Genomic DNA, 20,767 nt, shown 5'->3' on the forward strand with positions numbered 1-20,767 from the left:
CTTTATCATTATCCCACACTCTGATTGTTCCTCATCTCAAGAAGTTTTGATTTCGAAATCGTCCAAAAAAAGTAACCTCCCATATCTGGAGAGGGCGCTATATGAGCTTTTAGTAAGGACACTGCGGCCGGCGGAGTATCGATCGATAGCAGTATAGTGTCATTTTCAGTAGTCGCAATGGCGTGGCGCGGTAAGCATCGTGCGTTGTTGTGGAGGAGTACATACGTAACGGTGGTTTTGTGATTAATACTCAGTGAGTATTTTGCTCTCAGTTCTGACTTGGCCGACATGACTCTGTTCCGGATAGAAAATATCAACTTTTTGTATCAAATTTTAGAGCAACAAGTTCTGCACTGAGAAAAAAGTCGCCTGATCGACCTTGGACTGTAACAACACCAGAATATGTGGCGCGTGCGAGAGCGTCCATCCAGCGATCTCCAAAGCGTCCAGACAGGGGATTTTTTCTCAGTGCAGAACCTGTTGCTCTAAAGTTTGTTACCCACACTTGAATAGTTTTTCTATCTGGAACAGAATCAGGTCGGCCAAGACCAAACCAAATGCGAAATGCCCACTGAGTAGCATTCACAGTATTCACAGAACAACCATTATGAATATACTCCTCCACAAGAAACGGACGATGCTCACGGCGTCATGCTATTGCATTCCTGAAAATGGTACCTATACGGCTATCGATCGATACGCCCTGCCGCTCTATTCCCATCACAACTTACACCGCGCCCTCTTCAAATAGGGAGGTCTTGTTGCCGAACCCTGTATTAACACAGAGTCTTGTACATTTAAAGTATTGAATATTTTACGACATCAACACAACTTTAAATTCTTTCTCTTGGAGTTTATAATTAAAATAAAAGTAAACAATTTCTTTTGCAAGTAACAGTACCTCTACTGAACAACCGAGGTCATTTGTAATGTGCAATTTGAAATCAAATTAAAAGACTAAGGTGATATATAGTATTGGCATGCCTATAAAAGAGTGAAAACTTTAGTAGATTAAATTGAGCCACATACACATAGTTGTCTTGTATCATAAAAATGACCTCATGTAGTTGTTTCTCTCTGGTTTCACAAAATATAACACTGAAGGGATTAGATACCTGTTTTGGCAATAACTTCTTTCTCGCAGGGGAAACAACTGAACATTTCCAGTTGGATTTCATTCATATTAATGAGTACGGACGGGCCTTTAACAGTATGGATTATACTTCACTTCATACACACACAAGCACGCATACACATAGTTTCCATTTTTTAAAGAAAAATTACGAGGGCAGTAATTCCCAAAGACGTAGTTTTTCATTTTATTTTAACCGCTTAAAATTTATATTCGAGTTCTGAATTCCAATGCAAAATTTAGTAACCTCATAAAAGAGATCTTCTTCTCTACCTCTTTTTTGCCTCCTTTTTTTTCTTTTTCACATCTCTTTCTATATTCATCATCTTCCTGCTTTCCGCAATTTAAAATGTAGAACGTCTGCACTTTCCTTATCATACGTGACGCTCCGCAAGAGTTATGAATAATAATAGTAAAAATTACCATATCTAACAAATTTGACCGCTTATATATTCACATACCACTAAATCATGTCTAATTAAGAGCCAAATGTTGCAATTATCTATACACGATGCTCAAAGAGGATTAGTACACCATTTATTGTTCCGCAAAGTTGGTTTCTATTCAGTAAGTAAACAGAAACTTTTACATGAGGATATTTCAATTTATTTAATGATAAACCCTGAAAACAAATGCAATTTATGCTCATTAGAACTCATTGTTGGACCGCCCATTTATGATCATTATCAAAGCTGTATTCAGAAGGTATAAATGATTCATAGCATAGCATCTTCCACTATGGAATGTTGATCCATTTACCACGAAAATACGGAAGCTGCACACAGAAAGCAGAATACTGAGAACAACATTTCAATGTACTATCAAGCATATCCTAAACGTGTTATGAAATATTCATATTAGATGATTGGTTGTCCCATTCAAGCTGTAATCCAACTTTCTTTAGAGACAATTTTCAGTAATATTCCAGTGTGGCATGAACATAGGAGATATTTTGTTCCACTTGAGGAAGGAAGAATAAGAGATAGTTCCACGTCTCGTATTATATTTTCAGTGATGAAATGAGAGACGGAAACCAAGCAAATAAACAAAAAGAAACTTTAGATTAATTCTTACATTACTTCACTCATATATATCACAGTAAGCATATAAATAATAATTCCTTTTCCACTTAGTAGTTACAGTTTAATAGTGTAACATCGTACAAAAATTGCTGAATTTTGAAAATTTTCGCAGTTTTTACCAGTAATACTTGCTTAAGAGTCTGTATCACTGTGAAATTAAAATACCGTTAATTTTACAGTAATTTCGTGATATCTTCAAATAGATAAAAGATAATCGAAAAGTGGTTCAAGACCTCCCTAAGCGATGTTATTTTGCATGAGGTACCGTTATCACGAGTCACGTAGTAGCTTTTCGTTTGCTGTTATTTAGAAACGCGAAAATAAACGAAAATTTTCTAAATGGCTGGAAATCGAAAGCAGATAAATGAGTCGTGATAACGGTATCTCACGCAAAATAATACTGTCTAGGGAGGTCTTGTTCCACTTTTTGATTATCTTTTATCTATTTAAAGATATTACATAATTACTGTAAAATTAGCGGTATTTATATTTCGCAGTGATGAGGCCTCTTAAAGAGGATGCGTGTTATCGTTAGTGAAAGACAAGCAACAATCTGCTAGTTAACAGTGTAGTTGCTACATAAATAATATACGAGGTGGCGCACGAATAACCAGCCCGGCACGCCACGAGCATATACAAAAATACATACAAAGCACAAAAGTTGTTTAGTGAATGGCACTTACTTTACTTACTTACTTACTTTATTTACTGAAGTGATCTTGTGATCTTGTCTTGTCTTTTACAGTAGATGCTGAAAATGACCGCCTTGTGTTTCAATGCATGTTTTCGATTTTCTTGAAAACTACTCATGAGAATTTACCCTCAGGAACGTCATTTTGTTTAACTTGACATGATCTATAGATTAATGTGTGTCTCGTATTTTTACAATATTTTCGTTAAAACACAAATTGAAACTTAACGGTTATGATAATTTTAAACTATATCTCACTAACCACACTTTGTACTGACATCTTGCTAGTATCATAATGAAGAGTTTAGTGGGGTTATATATATTTCAGTATCAGTTTCACTTCAATAATGAATGAACACATAAATAAATGATTATGATTCAATGGAGGTTTCGGCAGTCACCTCAATAAGTGGCATGGTTATCGTTAAGCATCAATTTTTTGTGTTATAAATTAGCCCTTGGATTACCAACGGGGGGAGGGGTATTTGTGCCAACTACAAGTATATTTTTTTGCAATTACTCTTCTAATCTTTTCTTTAAAATTGTAATAGAATATGTTATTGCTCAGCATTGCAAGGTAAAGCGCATACCTTACGGTGCACTGTGATCCAGAAACCCCGAAAACCTGGCCAAAAATCAGACGAGCCATGTAGATGCATGTGTGGTTTGAAATCGTTAGAAATGCCGAAAAGATGATGATAGGAAGTGTCTGAAATAATATTATGACAGTGTTGACAGAAGTGACGTTTAATATGTATGTAAGAAAAATACAGTATAACCTCAGTATGAATCCTCTTCACTGACATCTGTGACATGAACCATGAATGGCTGTGGGTGGAGCGTTCAACAGACTTAGTACTTCACATGATAGTGGCTTTAGTTTTTGTCTGGGTACCACTTTATGGTGCAAGATCAAATTATAGGATCAGAGGTAACGAGAAGGTGTTACATCACATCTCGCATGGTAAGCTCCCTTGAACTCTTCCTGGCGTGATGCTCCCAAAATTGCTTCAGATGCTTGTTGCGAGCTTCCTGTGTTTCTTCTGATATCTGTTCAATAAGCAGATGAGCGTAGGAGATGATGGCAGCACCATGAATAAAGTACCTTGTGCGCAGACGCAGGCATGAAGTACCAGAGGTATAGCCGTATGTAGAGTTGAGCTGTCTCTAATGCGTATGTTTGAAACTTCTGTATGTTGATGGTGTAACCGCTTGTCATGGCTTGTAAGATGCACGCACATTTCTTGGTGAGATCTACACACAGGCCGGTTATGTTTGCAACCTGATCAGGATGGTCAAAGAATCTTCTCGCCGTGTTTCCGTCATTTGTTGTCCCTGAACTTCCGGCTGTAACTGATCCACGATTAGGTCAAGTGCTTCCTTTAGTTGGTGTTAAACTTGTTTCTTCCGTTCTTCCATCATAGATTTATTCTCTTCTTTCTTGACCTGCCACGATTGTACTCGTATATTGAGATGATATGATACATGCAGAAGTCATTCCATAAATCGAATCCAAGCGTGGAGCGTGGAGCGTGGAGTCAAAATTTGATAATATCAATATTTTTTTCTGTCTTCCTGTTTAAGTCATTCATGTCTTTTATAGCAGCACCACATACATAACACTTCTGACTCGACGTGTTAGTGAGTGCGATACAAATCTTCCCATCTAGTATAGTCGTTCAAGTTGATGGTGGACTTCTGTAACCTGACCGGCTATTGTATTTCTTGTTGGCTTAAGCTGCATTTGTTGTTGTATATATTCAATCTCACGTGTAGTGACCTGTTTAATTTCCTTCTTCAACTGTATCCCTATTGGTCGACAAAATTGGGTAGATGATGTACGTGGATTGCGCCAGATAATGACTCTTCATTGATCTTGCCTGATCGCGAGCACCGAAGTGGAACGATGGAGGTAAGGAACATATCAGTGTCGGATAAAGTTTTATCGGTTGAAACTTGTTTGTATTAGAAATGTCCGCTGCTGGTATCACAACACCAGTTTGTTAAAAATACATACTGTATTTTGTGGTGAAGTTCTGAATGAGGATCTCTTCCTGGACGATTGTTAAGCGTTGAGTCGTGTAATCCAAGGGTTCCTGAAGCGAGACCTCTGCAACTGTTTCAGACACTTGTAGTCTGTGTGGATAACATTGCTTTTTTTGACTCTAACAGTTTGTTATAGGCTGGGTAGATATCATGCGTATATCCTTTGCACCACACCGAATAAGCTGATATTGATGTTTAGTCATGTCACCCGCCAGGAATAATGCAAGTGCTGCATCAGGCGTGTATATTAAAGTTTCTGACTCCGAAACCTCATATTGTTTAGATGTCCATGCTACTCTTATTTTCTTTGCTCTACTCGGAGAACTCAGACTTTCTTTCAATAGCTTCGTTTATTCCATCTTTCCTTCTTCTCTTAATTTCATAGTGGTAGCTTCTGCTAGGATACAGCTAATGCGGGACTTCCTTAGATTCTCTGTCTTCCTTCTACGTGATCGTTCACTGCCGTCCTCAAAAGAAACACTTGGTCTATCTTTAGGGTTGATGCACGCTCCTCCTACTCCACCAGAATTACATTTTCGTCCAGCCATGTTGCATATTTCTGCAAGAAACGGTTGGTCATACAACGCACCTTATCCAATCGTCGAAATGCATGAGTAACAGATATAATAATGCCGTGCTGAATATTTTGTCTTTCTTTATCTGTATTTGGCTTCACTTCTTACAGAACGTGGTTTACAAGATGACTCCGTTTCTTCCCGTTTTCCACTCATGGACTTAAGCAACAGGAATAGGTTTCTCCTTTTGCGTCGAAACTCTATTTTTGACCTTAGATGACAGAATAACAATGTTCGCCATGATATGTTTTGTTGCAATTACATTTGTTTCCAAACATTCTACTAATGCGGCTTTCACTATATATAGTATACCCATTCATATATAACCTCACTTTTCTACGAAAGGGCAAGAAACGGGCAAGGTTTTTTTCTTTCTTCTCATCTCAAGGGAATATTACTCTAGGTTCGGAACAAGAAATGAGCGTGTAACGAAGTGTAGCAAATTTTGCACATCAAATCACACTTTTCAGTTTATAATTAATTTCTAACAGACACAGTGGTACTCTACCGTCTATCACATGGTTTATGCATATATTCAAAGATCAACCTTGTTATTAAAAAAGATGAATGTACACGTATATATACATATTAGAAATAAAGATATCATGTGTGTATTCAGTACGTACAGCTACACAAATTCGAAAGTAGTGCCGCCCTTTTCTCAATGCAAAAGCAGCAAATCACTAGGGTCATTACATGTCAAATCACCTAGAGCACTGTGCTTCAATGTCTCAGATCCTCTTCAAATTTTTTTCATATATTAATACCAATGAAATTATGTTAAATTATTTTTTTCCGATTTTTTGGATGAGAAATGGACCGGGCAGAAATTTTTGAAAAATGTAAATTTTGCTTCAATTTCACTCTTAGACACTCAGCATCATGGAACTAAATTGCCATAACTTTCTTATTTTTGAAATTATTGGGCTCATCCACGTGTCAAATATAAGCATAATTTTTGGTCTTTCAGTAGATCTTAAGTAACCTTGCAAAAGATTACTCTGTCAAACATTAAGGGTCATAAAGAGCAAATTTTAGGGTTTTTACAAATTGTGCCATTGCTCAAAAGTTACAACTATGAAACTTTTGAAACTTTTTTAATAGAATCATCTTAGCACATACACGATATGGTTCAAAAATAAAAAGGGTGCTTTTGGTATTTTTGTAATTATTATTATTATTATTATTATTATTATTATTATTATTATTATCAGTGTACGAATTAGATAACCTATATTGGGGGGGATAAAATTAGGCCAAAGGACATAGTCTGAAGGTTCAAATTTCAAAATGAGACAATAAATGCCTTACTCCCCATATATATATATATATATATATATATATATATATATATATATATATATATATATATATATATATATATATATATATATATATATATATATATGTGTGTGTGTGTGTGTGTGTGACATCTGTAATAAATAAGAGATTTATTAATTTAATAAATCTGCCGACAATAACTTTGCACATATATATTGTGACATACACACACCCCACTAAACCTTTCTGAACGTGTTTTAATGTTGTACTCACTCTTGTCCCTGTAGCTCTCTAAGGTTTATTTAGTTAATAATTCGGCTCGAGCGATAGCCATGATCACAAGCATATGTTAATTTTTCCACTCATATTGAAAGCTTCCACTTTGCATTAATACATACAGGTTGCGAAAAGAAACCTACTTCAGTCTTGTGAAAACCACTAAAATTATCAGTTAAACCGGACATTTTTTTTTTTTTTTTAAGAAAATCTAGATATTAGCCTATCAAATAAGAAATGGATTGTTGCTAGTCCCGATTTCTCACATCAAGGTCAAATCGAAGGCCAAATATTTAAAAATCTCTCAATTCAAATTTCGAGCTTGTGCTTCTACTTCCCGCTAAAGCTGTGCTCATCACGACTTTTTTTCTCCAAATATCGATTCCGTGATGGACACGGAAAGTCAACACTTAAAAATTACTTTACTGTTAGGTTGAAGATGAGTTGATTCACTATGGGCTACGTTATTCAAATAAAGTAAAACATTACACTGAAATTTTTCAGACAACATTAATTGCGTGGACAGCAAACTGTACAGCGAAAAGATGGAAAAATGAAGGGTTAACTTTAGAAAAACCCGCTCCAGTTGAAATGCTTATACAGACACGGACAATGACACGGAGAACCAGTCGTATTAACAAATGCTGAAACAAATCTTGAATTATTCGCTTATTCACCTAAAAATCACCTTCATTAACATGTCTGCTCACTAGGAGCTTATCCCCCAGCGTGTACGTTAACATATACTTACGACAGAATACCTATATCTCAGATTTTGAGTACAGTTTCAAAAGTTCATTTCCGTAAACTGTAAAAGCAGTGATTACTATGCTAATTATCACAAATTAAATGGAACTTTTGAGTTGCATACACACAACCTACTAGGGAATGAAGACCATGTGCTAACAAAGAGTACACTGGAAAATGAAATAACATGTTATAACAAAAATTAAAATAAGATGATAATCGATACAAATATAGAGGATGAATATGGCATATCCGAACTTCGCCAAGTATGGTAGAAGAAGCTATTTGTTTACTTCTTCTTGGCCAACCGCTAAGAACATTTATAAATCTATATGTGGCTTTGTTATACGCAATTAGTACATTCAAATTCACAAACGATGACGAACTGAAGGGTACGAAGGTACAGTTGCAAGTAACAACCGTAGTCATAATAATATAGTTCTACTAAACAACGTTGAAAATAGTGGGTAATTAGGTGGTAAGTAGAAATGACCAAAACTGAACAGTTTACATCGATCATTTCGAAATACAGCTAGAAGATTAAATTTACAAGAAATAACAAAAATCAGTGAAATTTGGAGTTATACTAAGCATAGTTTGAGGGGGAAAGCGAGCATCCCCGGTGGGGATACTTCAGCTGACTTCTTTGGGGGGGAACAAAATGTGATTGAGGGGGAAAATCCCCCTCATCCCCCCCGGTAATTCGCACCCTGATTATTATTATTATTATTATTTTGTATTTTGTATTTTATATGTATGGAAATATACAGTTTTAAGTTTTGTTACAAATTGTGTCATTGTACGTAAATTAAAATTGTGAAACTCTTGAAACCTTTTTATAGGATCATTTTATCACATACATGATATTGTTAAAGTACAAAAAGAGTGCTCTTGGTATTTTTGTAATTATTATTTTTGTACGTCAGAGTGCAATTCATGAATCGCTCTGGGCCTTCTATATTCTATTGGCCAGAAAGAGAAGACTTTTGTTGGATACCTTTTTGAAAATATAATCTGGTTAAGTTCCTGTTCCATCTCTTACAAGCCAATCAGCAACTGAAAGCAAAATTAAAAGAAGACATCATCTCATCAATGAAAAGAATGAGTTGTGAAATACAGGACACAACATTTTGTATGTAAATCTATGTAGTTCTAAGAAGTATTACTGGTATGTATGTTTGTTGTTTTCATCTGTGTACATTAGTCTACTGTTTCTTATTTCTGTTGATAGGGTTTGTAATAATCACTCAATCTCTTACACTGCTAGGCCTATATTTTCCATTCACAAAACCGCAAGATTATTACGAAAAAGATATCCCCTTTTTTTATTTATTCATACCTTGTAAATGCAAACTAATCCAATAAAAAGTTATAAAAATGTTGATAGTTCTAAGCGATGGTACAATTGGGAAAAAGTTGAAAGTCATAGTTAAGATACAAAAATATAATATAATGCTGATACCAAAACTACACGTTACACCAGTTCTATTTTTAAGTATACCTAATATTTACTAAGATGATTATTTCAAAAAGGTTTTAAGTGTGACAGTTGCCACTTCAGAGTAGGGATGGCCAAAATGTTCCGAAATCGGAAATTTCACTTTCCGGAATTTTTCCGAGTTCCAGATTTGTCCGAAATCGGAATTTTTCCGAATTCCGAAATTTTTCCGATTTTACTTTCCGGAATCCGGAAAGTACAAATTCCGGAATTGGCCATCACTACTTCAGACAAAAAGCATAATCTATTAACAACAGTAAATCTGTATATTTCTGTACATTTAAAACACAAATAATAATAGTAATAATAATTGCAAAAATATCAAAAGCAACCTTTTTATTTTTTAACCATATCATGTATGTGATAGAATGATTCTATAAAAGGAAGCTTCAAGAGTGTCAGAGTTGTAACTTGTGAGCAATGATACAATTTGTAACAAAACTTAAAATTGTATATTTCCGTACACGTAAAAATAAAAAAATAAAAAATACCAAAAGCACCCTTTTTACTTTTTATCTATATCAGTTATGTACTAAGATAATTATATTAAAAAGTTTCAAAAGTTTCATAGTTGTAACTTACGAGCAATGACACAATTTGTAACAAAACTTAAAACTGTATATTTCTGTGCATAAAAAATAATAATTACAGAAATACAAAAAAACACCCTCTATTTTTTAACCATACCATGTACGTGTTAAGATGAATGTACAAAAATGTTTCAAAACTTTTGTAGTTGTAACTGTTGAGCAACGGCACAATTTGTAAAAAACACTAAAATTTGATTTGTATGCCTCTTAATCTTTGACAGTGTAACGCTTTACAAGGTTACTTAAGATCTACTGAAAGAGCAAAAATTAAGCTTTCATTTGGCACCTGGATGAGCCCAATAATTTCAAAAATAAGGAAGTTATGGTAATTTAGTTCCATGATGCTGAGTGCCAAAAAGTGAAATTGAAGCAAAATTCACATTTTAAAAAAAATTCTCCCCGGCCCATTTCTCATCCAAAAAATCGGAAAAAATTAATTTAGCATAATTTCATTGGTATTATTGGTATTGCACGGTCATGTTTTAGAATTAGGTGATTTGACACGGAATGACCCACTAGCATACGTTGGTACAATTTAGATGGTTTTGGATGTTTACTAGGAAGCTGCAAGATGTCCGTGGCAGATATTTTGTACTCCCCAGATGGCTTCTCAAAACCATATAGCACACATTTCATCTGTGTGTTTGAGAAAATCATTTCTGACCAGGTTTGTTGGGTTCCTAGGCCACTGTACGGGAACGTTAGATGTCTCATAAAATTTGCTATTTTAAGTTGGTGGGCACAAAGTCTCCCCCCCCCCCACGTTGATAGGAGATGTGACTGATGTTTAGAAGTGTCACTCCTAGATGACAGCATAATCAATAGCTGTTAGTCATCCTGTGTACAACCCCCCCCCGCCCCACTTTAGTATCTGTAGTATCTGTAGAGCAGTGGCGCAAATCTGTCTTCAACATTGGGGCGGGGGGGGGGGTTAAACCGTTCCCATAATTTTTTTAAAGCAATATTCAAAATTTTTATGAATTTGAAAAACAATACTGTGGAGGATCAGGGGAGTAGATTTGTCTTGAACATTGGGAGGCAGGCAGATTTGAAGCTTATTCAGGGGTAGGAGATGAGACTCATATTACTGTAGATGAATCTGATTTATGAGATGAAACTGTTGTCTTTACGATCAGACGATGTAGATGAAGTGGTAGTCGGACACAAATCATCACATTTCTGTCCAGAAAAAATCATAGCGGATTATTGAAATGGACAGTTCTCCCAGTTTCAAGAATGGGGGGACATGTTCCCCTCACTCCTCAGGGACTTGCGCCAGTACTGTAGAGTTTTGTGAGAGTTTCTAATTTGTTACTTTTGCGAGATATATTTAATCTTAACAGTTGGGCACGAAATCACTCCTCCTCCCGTTGGTAGTCTGCGTTACAAAAATACCTACGTAGGGTGGAGATTAATTGTTTTTATCTGTTTTCTCGGAAATTACCTATGAGCTAAGTTTGGGTACAAAATCTCGCGGCCAAAACCCCGCAGCGACAACCTCGCGGACTAAAACCAGCCTGGCCAAAACCTCGCCGCCCAAAATTTCGCCGGGCCAAAACCTCCCCTGTCCAAAACCTCGCGACCCAAAATCTCGCCGGGACAAAACCCCGCGTCCCAAAATCTCGCCTGGCCAAAACCTCGCGTCCCAAAATCTCGCCTGGCCAAAACCTCGCCGTCCTGATCTCGGTACACAGAATCTCGCCTGGTCTAAACTACGCGGGACGTAAACTCGCCTAGGAAGAAATGTCTCCAGTATAAAACGCATAGATTTGCGGCTGATCTATGCACTCAAAGCAATAACCCCAAATATCTTTTAGATTTCACTAAAGCATTCCAGTCGGTCGATCACGAAATTCTTTTAACAAAACCTAGTCAATCTTTCATTTCACAGATACGTCGGTTAAATGGTTTCGTTCATACATTCAGAATAGATATTAGCGTGTTTCTGTTCTGGACAATCAAAGTTCATGGACAACAGTACACTGTGGAGTTAGTCAAGGAACGGTCTTAGCACCGATCCTGTTCTCTATGTACATAAATCACTTGTCTCAACAAATTCGCCACCTTAAATATCACTTATATGCAGATGATGTTCAAGTATATACTTCGGCAGATCTTGGAGACACAAATGACACTATCTCACTCATAAATGTAGACCTGGAACGCATAAGTGCCTGGGCCCAATCTAATAATTTATATCTAAATCCCAATAAATCTAAATGTATCATAATTGGTTCGAGAAATATCCTCTCTAGACTGCAGAGCATCGAACTCGAAATTACATTAAATTGCACACATATAGCTTTTGATGAAAAGTGAGAAAATCTTAGCCTCATATTTGATCAGAATCTTCTATGGGCGGATCATATAAATCATGTTTCCAAAAGACGTTTGGTGCACTGCACTCTCTATACCATTTGAAAAATATGTTGCCTTATCCAATTAAGGCATCAATAGCACAAAGCCTCGTACTATCACATATTGATTATTGCATTGGAGCTTATGGCAATGTAATAAAGAAGCGCTAAGAAAGTTACAGAGGGTTCAGAATGCATGCGTTCGGTTTCTTTTTAATCTTAAACGTTCTGATCACTTGACGCCATTTTTTAATGAATTGGGCTGGCTAGATATCCACGCTCGCTACATATACCAATCAATCACAATTTTATGACATTTGGTGTGCCTATATATCTTTATAATAAACTACAGTATGTTAGGGATAGCCACAATCGTGATACTCGCTCTAGCCGATCAACACTGCTGTCGATACCTCGTCATAATGCGAATCAAATGGCTAATTCATTCACAATATCTGGTATTAGAGAATGGAACAGACTTCCACCAGATGTAAGGAATTCACCCTCAATTGCGACATTCAAAAGAAATTTGAAGCAATATCTGATAGCCTTAGCCAATGTACACCAATCTCGGGAATGATTTTTTTTCCCACAAAGCTGAGCAGTAGCAACCAAATGTAAACAGAAACTTGAGGTATGTATCTATAATACTAGGTTTGTGGAGAGGTATGGGGGAGGGGGGAATGTAAGGTAGTACACTTTTAAGAATACATATATCATTCTGTGTATGCTGTATGTATAGTTTTCTTGTTTTTATGATAAATAGTATGAGGGTATGGCGGGGGAGGGGGTATGTAAGGGAGCATATTCGTGTGTAGGGGTATATATGTGTGTATGTACTTATGCATTAATGTAGCAATTGTAATTTTTATGGATTCGACGTCAATGGTAGTGCGTATATCTTGTATACATTTGAGTTGGTTGAGTGTAAGAAAAGGCAAACATAGCCTTAACTCTACCGTTAAATAAATAAAATAAAATAAATAAAAACGTCATCAGGATGATTTTTTCGATGTAGAATGCTCTATATATTGCTATATGTATATATATTTTAATAACACATAATTGCATTAAAATAATGAGAAGAAAAAATTCTAACGGGTGCTTTGAAAATCTATCCTATAAAAAAATGAAAATGACTATGTTTGTGACATCATACCTTTTAAGCCACCAGACAGATCTCGATGAAATTTTCAACATAGATGAGGTTCGGGCCTGGAACGGATTTTATAATTTCATTTTGACTGCACAAAGAAGGAAGGGGGATATATATATAACTTAATAACTCTTGAAGCACGAGACCAATTTCGATCTATTTTGCCACACAGATCAGGTTAGAGCCTGGGATGGCTTTTATCATTTCACTTTGACGGGAAGGGGAGAGACAGACATATAGAAATACATAAAAATGAAAGTAGCTGCGTTTGTGACTTAATAACTCTTGAACCACCCCACTGATCTCGATCAAATTTTTAACATATATGGAGTTTGAGCTTGAGATGTTTTTTAATTTGACTTTGACGGTGACCTTAGGAAATTCTAACACAATTTAATAATATTTATGAAAGTATGAAATAATATCTGTGTTTTTAACTCCCTCGATTATGTCTTGTAAGTTAAAGGAGACGTAGATGATCAGGATGAAGGAAATGGTGACATTTTGGTCCGCGAGGTTTTCGGATGGCGAAGTTTTGACCAGGTGAGATTTTGGTCGACGAGGTTTTGGGCGGCGAGGTTTTGGCCACGCGAAATTTTGGGCGGCGAGGTTTTGTCCCTCGAGATTTTGGGCAGCGATGTTTCGGTCGCGAGATTTTGTCCGTCTCCTGTGAGCTTTAACATTCACTCATATCACTTTTTTCAGCTCTGTAACATCTATTGATTTGTTTTTGTCTGATGTGTTGACATTTTCTTTTCCGTTAAACGCTAATAATGTAGATTTTTAAAACTTAACTGAAAAGTTTAAATAATTAGTGAAATCATAATCAAATTTCTTTTATTGTAACTCATAAAATAACCTATTCATTATTGTTCTTTTATAAGTAAATAAAGTGTATATTTTTATGGGTTGAAATGTATGACTTGCACTTTCCACACAGAGCTAACAACTTTAAATTGAAAGGGTAATAAATCATATTTCTGAGTAATTACGTTAATGGGGAACAGATGTTTGATGAGCTAAATAGCGTTTTCTCTCTTTTCCTACATCACTCTTCCTCTCAATCTGTCTCTCTCCCTCTCAAGCTCTTTCCATCTGCTTGCTTGTTTCTGTAGGAGGGAGAGTAGAATCTATTAGAGCTTTGTAACTATTTGCTGAAATTTTGTAGACTATCAGTTACTACTTGTTTATGCTTCGAAATCTATTTGCTACATCAAAGCTGTTTACATAGTATTAGTAACAAACAACTATTTCCGTTTCCATTTACTCTTTGTGGTATTAAATCTAACATTACAATCAATGTGTCTGTGTATCAGATTCTGAACTTTTAGTCTTCCTAATGTGAGGAGGAATTCCTCGCTGCTACATTTGTTAACGTTTACCCTAGCTACTAGAAAAGCATATGATCAGTCGAGTTGCAAAAGGAAAAGGTATGCATGTAAATAGTATATCCTGCTTTTACTATAATTACAACTACTGAAATGAAAAGTGAAATTAAAAAAAAATCAGAACTTTTGCTATTTACATCAATGATTTTGTATTAACTAATTGCTTATGCAATTCTATTATTCTTGATAGCGATTGACTACAGTATATGAATAACAATGATTAATGCACTATTTATTCCCACTTTTTAACTTCAGGGCTAACAAGAAGAGTGAAGTTGGTCATTTAATATACCTGAATTGAGATTCCATTTATAACTGTGAAAATGCAGAATTACCCACAGAATCCGAACGCCCCAGAACTCGATCAAATTAGAATACGAATAGAAAACTGGAACAAATTTTGCTTCAGAATACGAGCGCCCAGCACGTGTTTCGTACGTTTACCCTGCGAAGTGCCCACCCATGAACTTTGACGTTCAGTTCGTGGTCGGAAGGTGGAGTGGAAGCATCACTTGTGATTTCCGCTGCTAATTTAATGCTTTTATTATTTTCTTTTATTATTATTATTTATTATTGTTTATTATTTATTGTGAATATTTTCTTGTATAGTGTATTTGCCATGATTCTTAAAAATACAGTTTTATTCAAGTATTGATACTATTTGTAAATATTTCATCTTAAAATCCAGCGTATTTACTGCTACAAGAATTTAAGAAATGATCCAAAAAATGGATCAAAAGATTGCGATCTTGGCCAAGAATTTGAGAAATGATCAAAAAATGCACCAAAAGATTGCTATCTTGACCAATAATTAGTGTTTGGATCAGGGGGTCACAAAATTTTGAACGGCCGCTAAATCGAATTTTCGTATTTTTTAAACGGAATAAGCACATTACAGTGAGTTAAGTGATAGTTTGGGTTAGGCTACGCTATATATATTCTCCAGGTAAAATATATAATTTTATATATTTGAATGAGAAACCTGGAAGTTGGATCGCTCCTTACGATTACTGCTTTGACGGAATTGTGAACGACAAATGTTTCAAGTGCGACTCGATTGCATTTGTCAGGTTTGCTCACTGTAAGCTGAATATTTGTGTGAGGCATGCACTGTTTTCTGAAGTGAACATTGATTGTAGTAATTGGTAAACTTTCTATGCAATAACAAAATCACTTCGAATTTGCTAAACTAAAAACTTCCTCTTGTGTCGCTTGTTTTGTTACAACATCGCAGAATCGTCACTTCTTGGAGGTAAGTAATATAGCATTAATTAGATCTGAACTTTTTTTTTGTGGATATTCAAATAATAGAGTACATGTCAAACAGTTGCTGAGTAATTACAACTTTGTTGTACAACATGTACTTGGGATTAGTTGACGTATAGCACTTGGGGCTGGTTGACAAGTGTACCAACCAACCCCGTGTGGAATTTTATGCTCTTTTACTTTCATTGTTATGTTGTTTGTTTTATTGTTATGTTAGTTGTTTTATTGTTATATTGTTTACAGTTCTATCAATCTTTTACTTCCATGTTATAGAATAATATGCAGGTAAAGGATTACTGTCAAAATTTCGAAATCGAGGTAAGACTGGATTTGAGCTCTACTACCTCTAAAACGTAAGTAAAATTCATATCCGGCTTCATATCTCTCTCTCTCTCTCTCTCTCTCTGTGTATGTGTGTGTGTGTGTGTGTGTGTGTGTGTGTGTGTGTGCGCGTGCGTGCGTGTGTGTGTGTGTCCATAGATAATTTGCTAACGATAACTCATATAAAAATGACTCAATTTAGTTGAAACTTGGTACATATATTTGTGTTAGTGCAGATACAAGACCTATTGCTTTTGGTTGAATTCGAACCATTAAACAACTTTCGGAAATAAAGAGCTCGTAAGTGTTATTAACATGGAAGCATCTGTGTGGGTTACCATACCGTTCTTTTCGTTAGACTTATTTAATTTCTGTTTGGAACCACAAGGTCTAAAATGGTTAGAAATTATAGAAGAAAGGATGAAGCATGACGTCAGACTTCGTCAAATGTTATGATAAAAGCCTTAAAGAATTTAAGGGAAAGGTACGATCTATGCGTCATGTATTGTGTGCTTGGATGCATACACCAACAGTCGTCCAGGCGAGAGTTGGACCTAGTGTGTGTTTTGCAGAGCATGGGCGCATGGATGATGCATGGACGATGTAGAGTGCATGGATGATTCGCCATTTTATACATGCCATAACTGTGACTCTGAACTTTCTGAATAGGCCTAATTCTTAGTTTCAAGTATAATTTGTATGTGCTCTTTTGTTACAAAAATATAGGCTTAGCTATTGACTTTCCTTTCTTTGTGAAAAGTAGGAAATAAACTGAGTTTCTCGATAATTCAACTAAAAAATCTTAGTTTCTCTTAGCTACCTTGTGAACAACAGGAAATAAACTGCGTTTCTTGATAGTTTAGTTCTTTTAATTATACTTTGAAATAATATGAAGAATTAACCTACACCAAGTCATATTAAAATTGATGTGGTTTTTGATAATCTTGTAGCTTTCAATGTCATGACAACCAAGGTAGAATGAAAGAAAGAAGGTTTTATATTTCATAATGATGATTCTCTTAAATGTTGTGAATAAAATACACTTCAAAATTTCACGCTATATTTATAAAGTATGTCAACTAGCCCCACAATACCAACCCCTTACTAGAGGTCGGTTGGCATACTCCATTTCAAAAGAAAGAAAAGTTTGTTTCTTGAAAACCGTAAGCTATAAAACACAAACAAAAATTGGATTTATCAGAGGAAACCTCGGTTTGTCCACACATGTCTATTACATTGCTACCATCTGCTCATAAGAAAATAAAGAATGAAAAGTTCGCCAATCAGCCACGACCTCCGCTACTCTATCAGATATGTCTCGAGCAACAACTCGACTCACCCAAACGTGACGTTTACTTGTGAGTTAAGTGATAGTTTTGGCATGGCTACACTATATGTAGTTCTCCAGATATAATTCCTAGAAGAAATTTTTTGCCTGAAATACATTGGATCTTTTGATCCAAAAATCAATCGAGTTTGTGGACCTAGAAACGGATTATACCAGTTTCTATTATTTTAAGAGGAAAAATTATTTTGAAACTCAAACAAGACAGTGACACGGATTAAATTCGTGTTCAAAGGGATCATTGTATTTTCTTAACATTTTTGTTACTAAGCCCATTCTCAAAGGTAAAGCCATTGGCATCAGGCCAGTTTTCAGAAAGCACAAATTCCATACAATTTCTTTTTAAATGATCATATTAGGCTATAATTCGTATGCACATGAAATGAGAAGCAGGATACGAAGAATGCAGCCAAAACTCAGAAAATATATGACTTACGCATATTCATAAAATCCCTGGCCTCAGTGAAGGGGGAGAATGTTGGTCCCGCATAAATTATGTCCCGCAGTGCATTAGAAATTGATCACCATTGTTATAAACAATTTTCTCCGATTTATAATTTAATTGTTTCTAATGGACTCTTCATTTCAGTTCCACTTGTTTATTAGTTCGTTAAATCGTGACAATTGTTTCTTAGAATCTAGAAATATTACCATAATATTGAGTTGTTTGGAACGTAATTTCAAACTATTTTAGATTTAAAAGATAGAAAGACATAAAACAAGAATTTTAGGAATGATAAAAAAAATGGAACAAAAGATTACCATCTTGGCCAAGAATTTTAGGACTGATTCAAGAAAATGCATCAAAAGATTGCTATATTGGCCAATAATTACTTTTTGGACCAGGGGCCACAACATTTTTGAACGATCTCTAAATCGAGTTTTCGTGTATGTTTTATGGAATAAGCACATCTTACTGAGTTAAGTGACAGTTTTGGTTTGGCTACACTGTATGTAGTTCTCGAGATATAAAACTTATACAAGAAAATTTTTGCCTGAAATACGGTGTATATTGGATTTTTTGATCCAATGGAACATCATCAGCACATTTACTAGCTATTTAAGCCATATAAATTAAGCTCGATAGAGAAATTTTAGAAAGTTGACCCTGTATCAAGAGAAATAATTTCATTCCAAATTATTTTACACAAAATTATGTTCTACTGTAGTCTAATCACTTACGTCATGGAAAATCTTGTGGCAATACATTAAACAGTTACTTCACGAATCATAACTAAGACGTTTAGGTTTGACACTCTGACAATTTCATTATATTATTTAATGTAAAATCACAGTGTATTATGACTATTAAAGACGCAAAATTTGATGACTATTTGTCGCGTGATAATATTTTGTATGAAATAGATTAATCACTCCTATATGTGATAGATAAGTTTATGGACGTTTTTAGGGAAGGATGTGTAATACCGTGTTCGATTTCCAGTAGGACACGCATATATCGATGTTGGTTTAGCACCGACAGAAATTAAATGTGTAGACATAATAAATATTCAAGACGTGAAACAGGCGCTGAGATACCTTTAGTTAATACTCAACAATGCATACAGTACAGAATAATGTCATAATAAAATAGTAGTAATTAGTACTAGACAGTATTTACAACAGTATTTGGTTCGATACTCTGTGGATGCGCATATTATAGAGATGGTCAGAATATTTCAGATCCAGGTTACCAGATTGTAAAAATACTCATTTCCATATTCAGTGATGGCATACCGTGGGACGTAAAACTCAAAGATTTATTTATTTTTTTTTTTTTTCATATTCAGTGACAATTGGGTACTCAGTTCCCATAAGCAAGAATCGGGTATTCGGTTTCGGAACTGAAAATCACAAACCCGGTTCCGGAACCGGAAATCGAGTACCTAGATTCATTATAACGCGGGACCTGGGCATTTCACGATCCGCTTCTGGTAATACCTGAGGTATTACTGGTCTTGATTCTCCATTTTGAAGCGATTAGCGGCTTTTTAAGTTAAGAAGAAGCGAAGTCAAGGACAGTGATTTTGTTCCATGCAAATAGGAGTAAGAGATAGGGATTGGACGCGTTACCTCAGGGGTGTAGCTACAGGGAACCAGGGTGCCACGTCCCCAGGCGGAAAATTCTACTTTAAAAATATTTGTAGATGCTTTATTTATAAATGAAATATATTTATGTTTTACTTATATATTTATGTTTTAATATATTATGTTTTATTTATGTTTTATAACTTATATCTAGATGAGAAAGGTAATATTCAGATTGAAGATGCCTGTTTGGCACTTAAGATACTTGAAAGCTGTAGTCACAATTTTATATAAGTTACAGAAATTTCGCTCAAAATATTGAGAAAGTAAAAGTAAATAAATTTCTTTGAAAGTGTTGAGCTTTTTCCTGAAAATTTAAACTGATGCACATAGAAACTCACTTAGTCCCGTTATTTGAAATTCCGCGAGTTTCTGTTAGTGTGCACTGAGAAAAAATGTAAGTGACGTACTTAAAAAGATAGGTTACATGCGTAATTCCTGTAGTTTTTGGACTCAATGTACAGCAGACGTTTAACTGAAAACGCATGTTTTATAATATTTTCTGTATAAGTGTTCCAACTATATGTACTTTCCGTAAGAAACAATGTAGGCGGTCAGGATCTCACATACAAATGGAAGTATAGGGCCTATTACATATAGCTGACGAAGGTAACATAAGTATATGCATGTGATATACGGAAAACTGTTAGATGTCAGGCATCCTGCAACGGCATGATGTAACACCTAAGGGCAGTGCCTATGTAGCATACGGATAACGTATACTCCGTACTGATTTCTATAGTAAGCAAGAGGATACCGTATATTTGTACAATATTCCGCTTCCGGAGAACGGATTTTTCTCTGTGTGGACAAGAATGTTTATGTATACCTTTACTATGTCAGGAAGTCAATATACCTATGTGTGTGTGTGTGTGTGTGTGTGTGTGTGTGTGTGTGTGTGTGTGTGTGTGTGTGTGTGTGTGTGTTG

Source organism: Thermobia domestica, chromosome 11 (assembly GCF_964235325.1).
Source record: "Thermobia domestica chromosome 11, izTheDome1.hap1.1, whole genome shotgun sequence".
NCBI lineage: Eukaryota > Metazoa > Arthropoda > Insecta > Zygentoma > Lepismatidae > Thermobia > Thermobia domestica.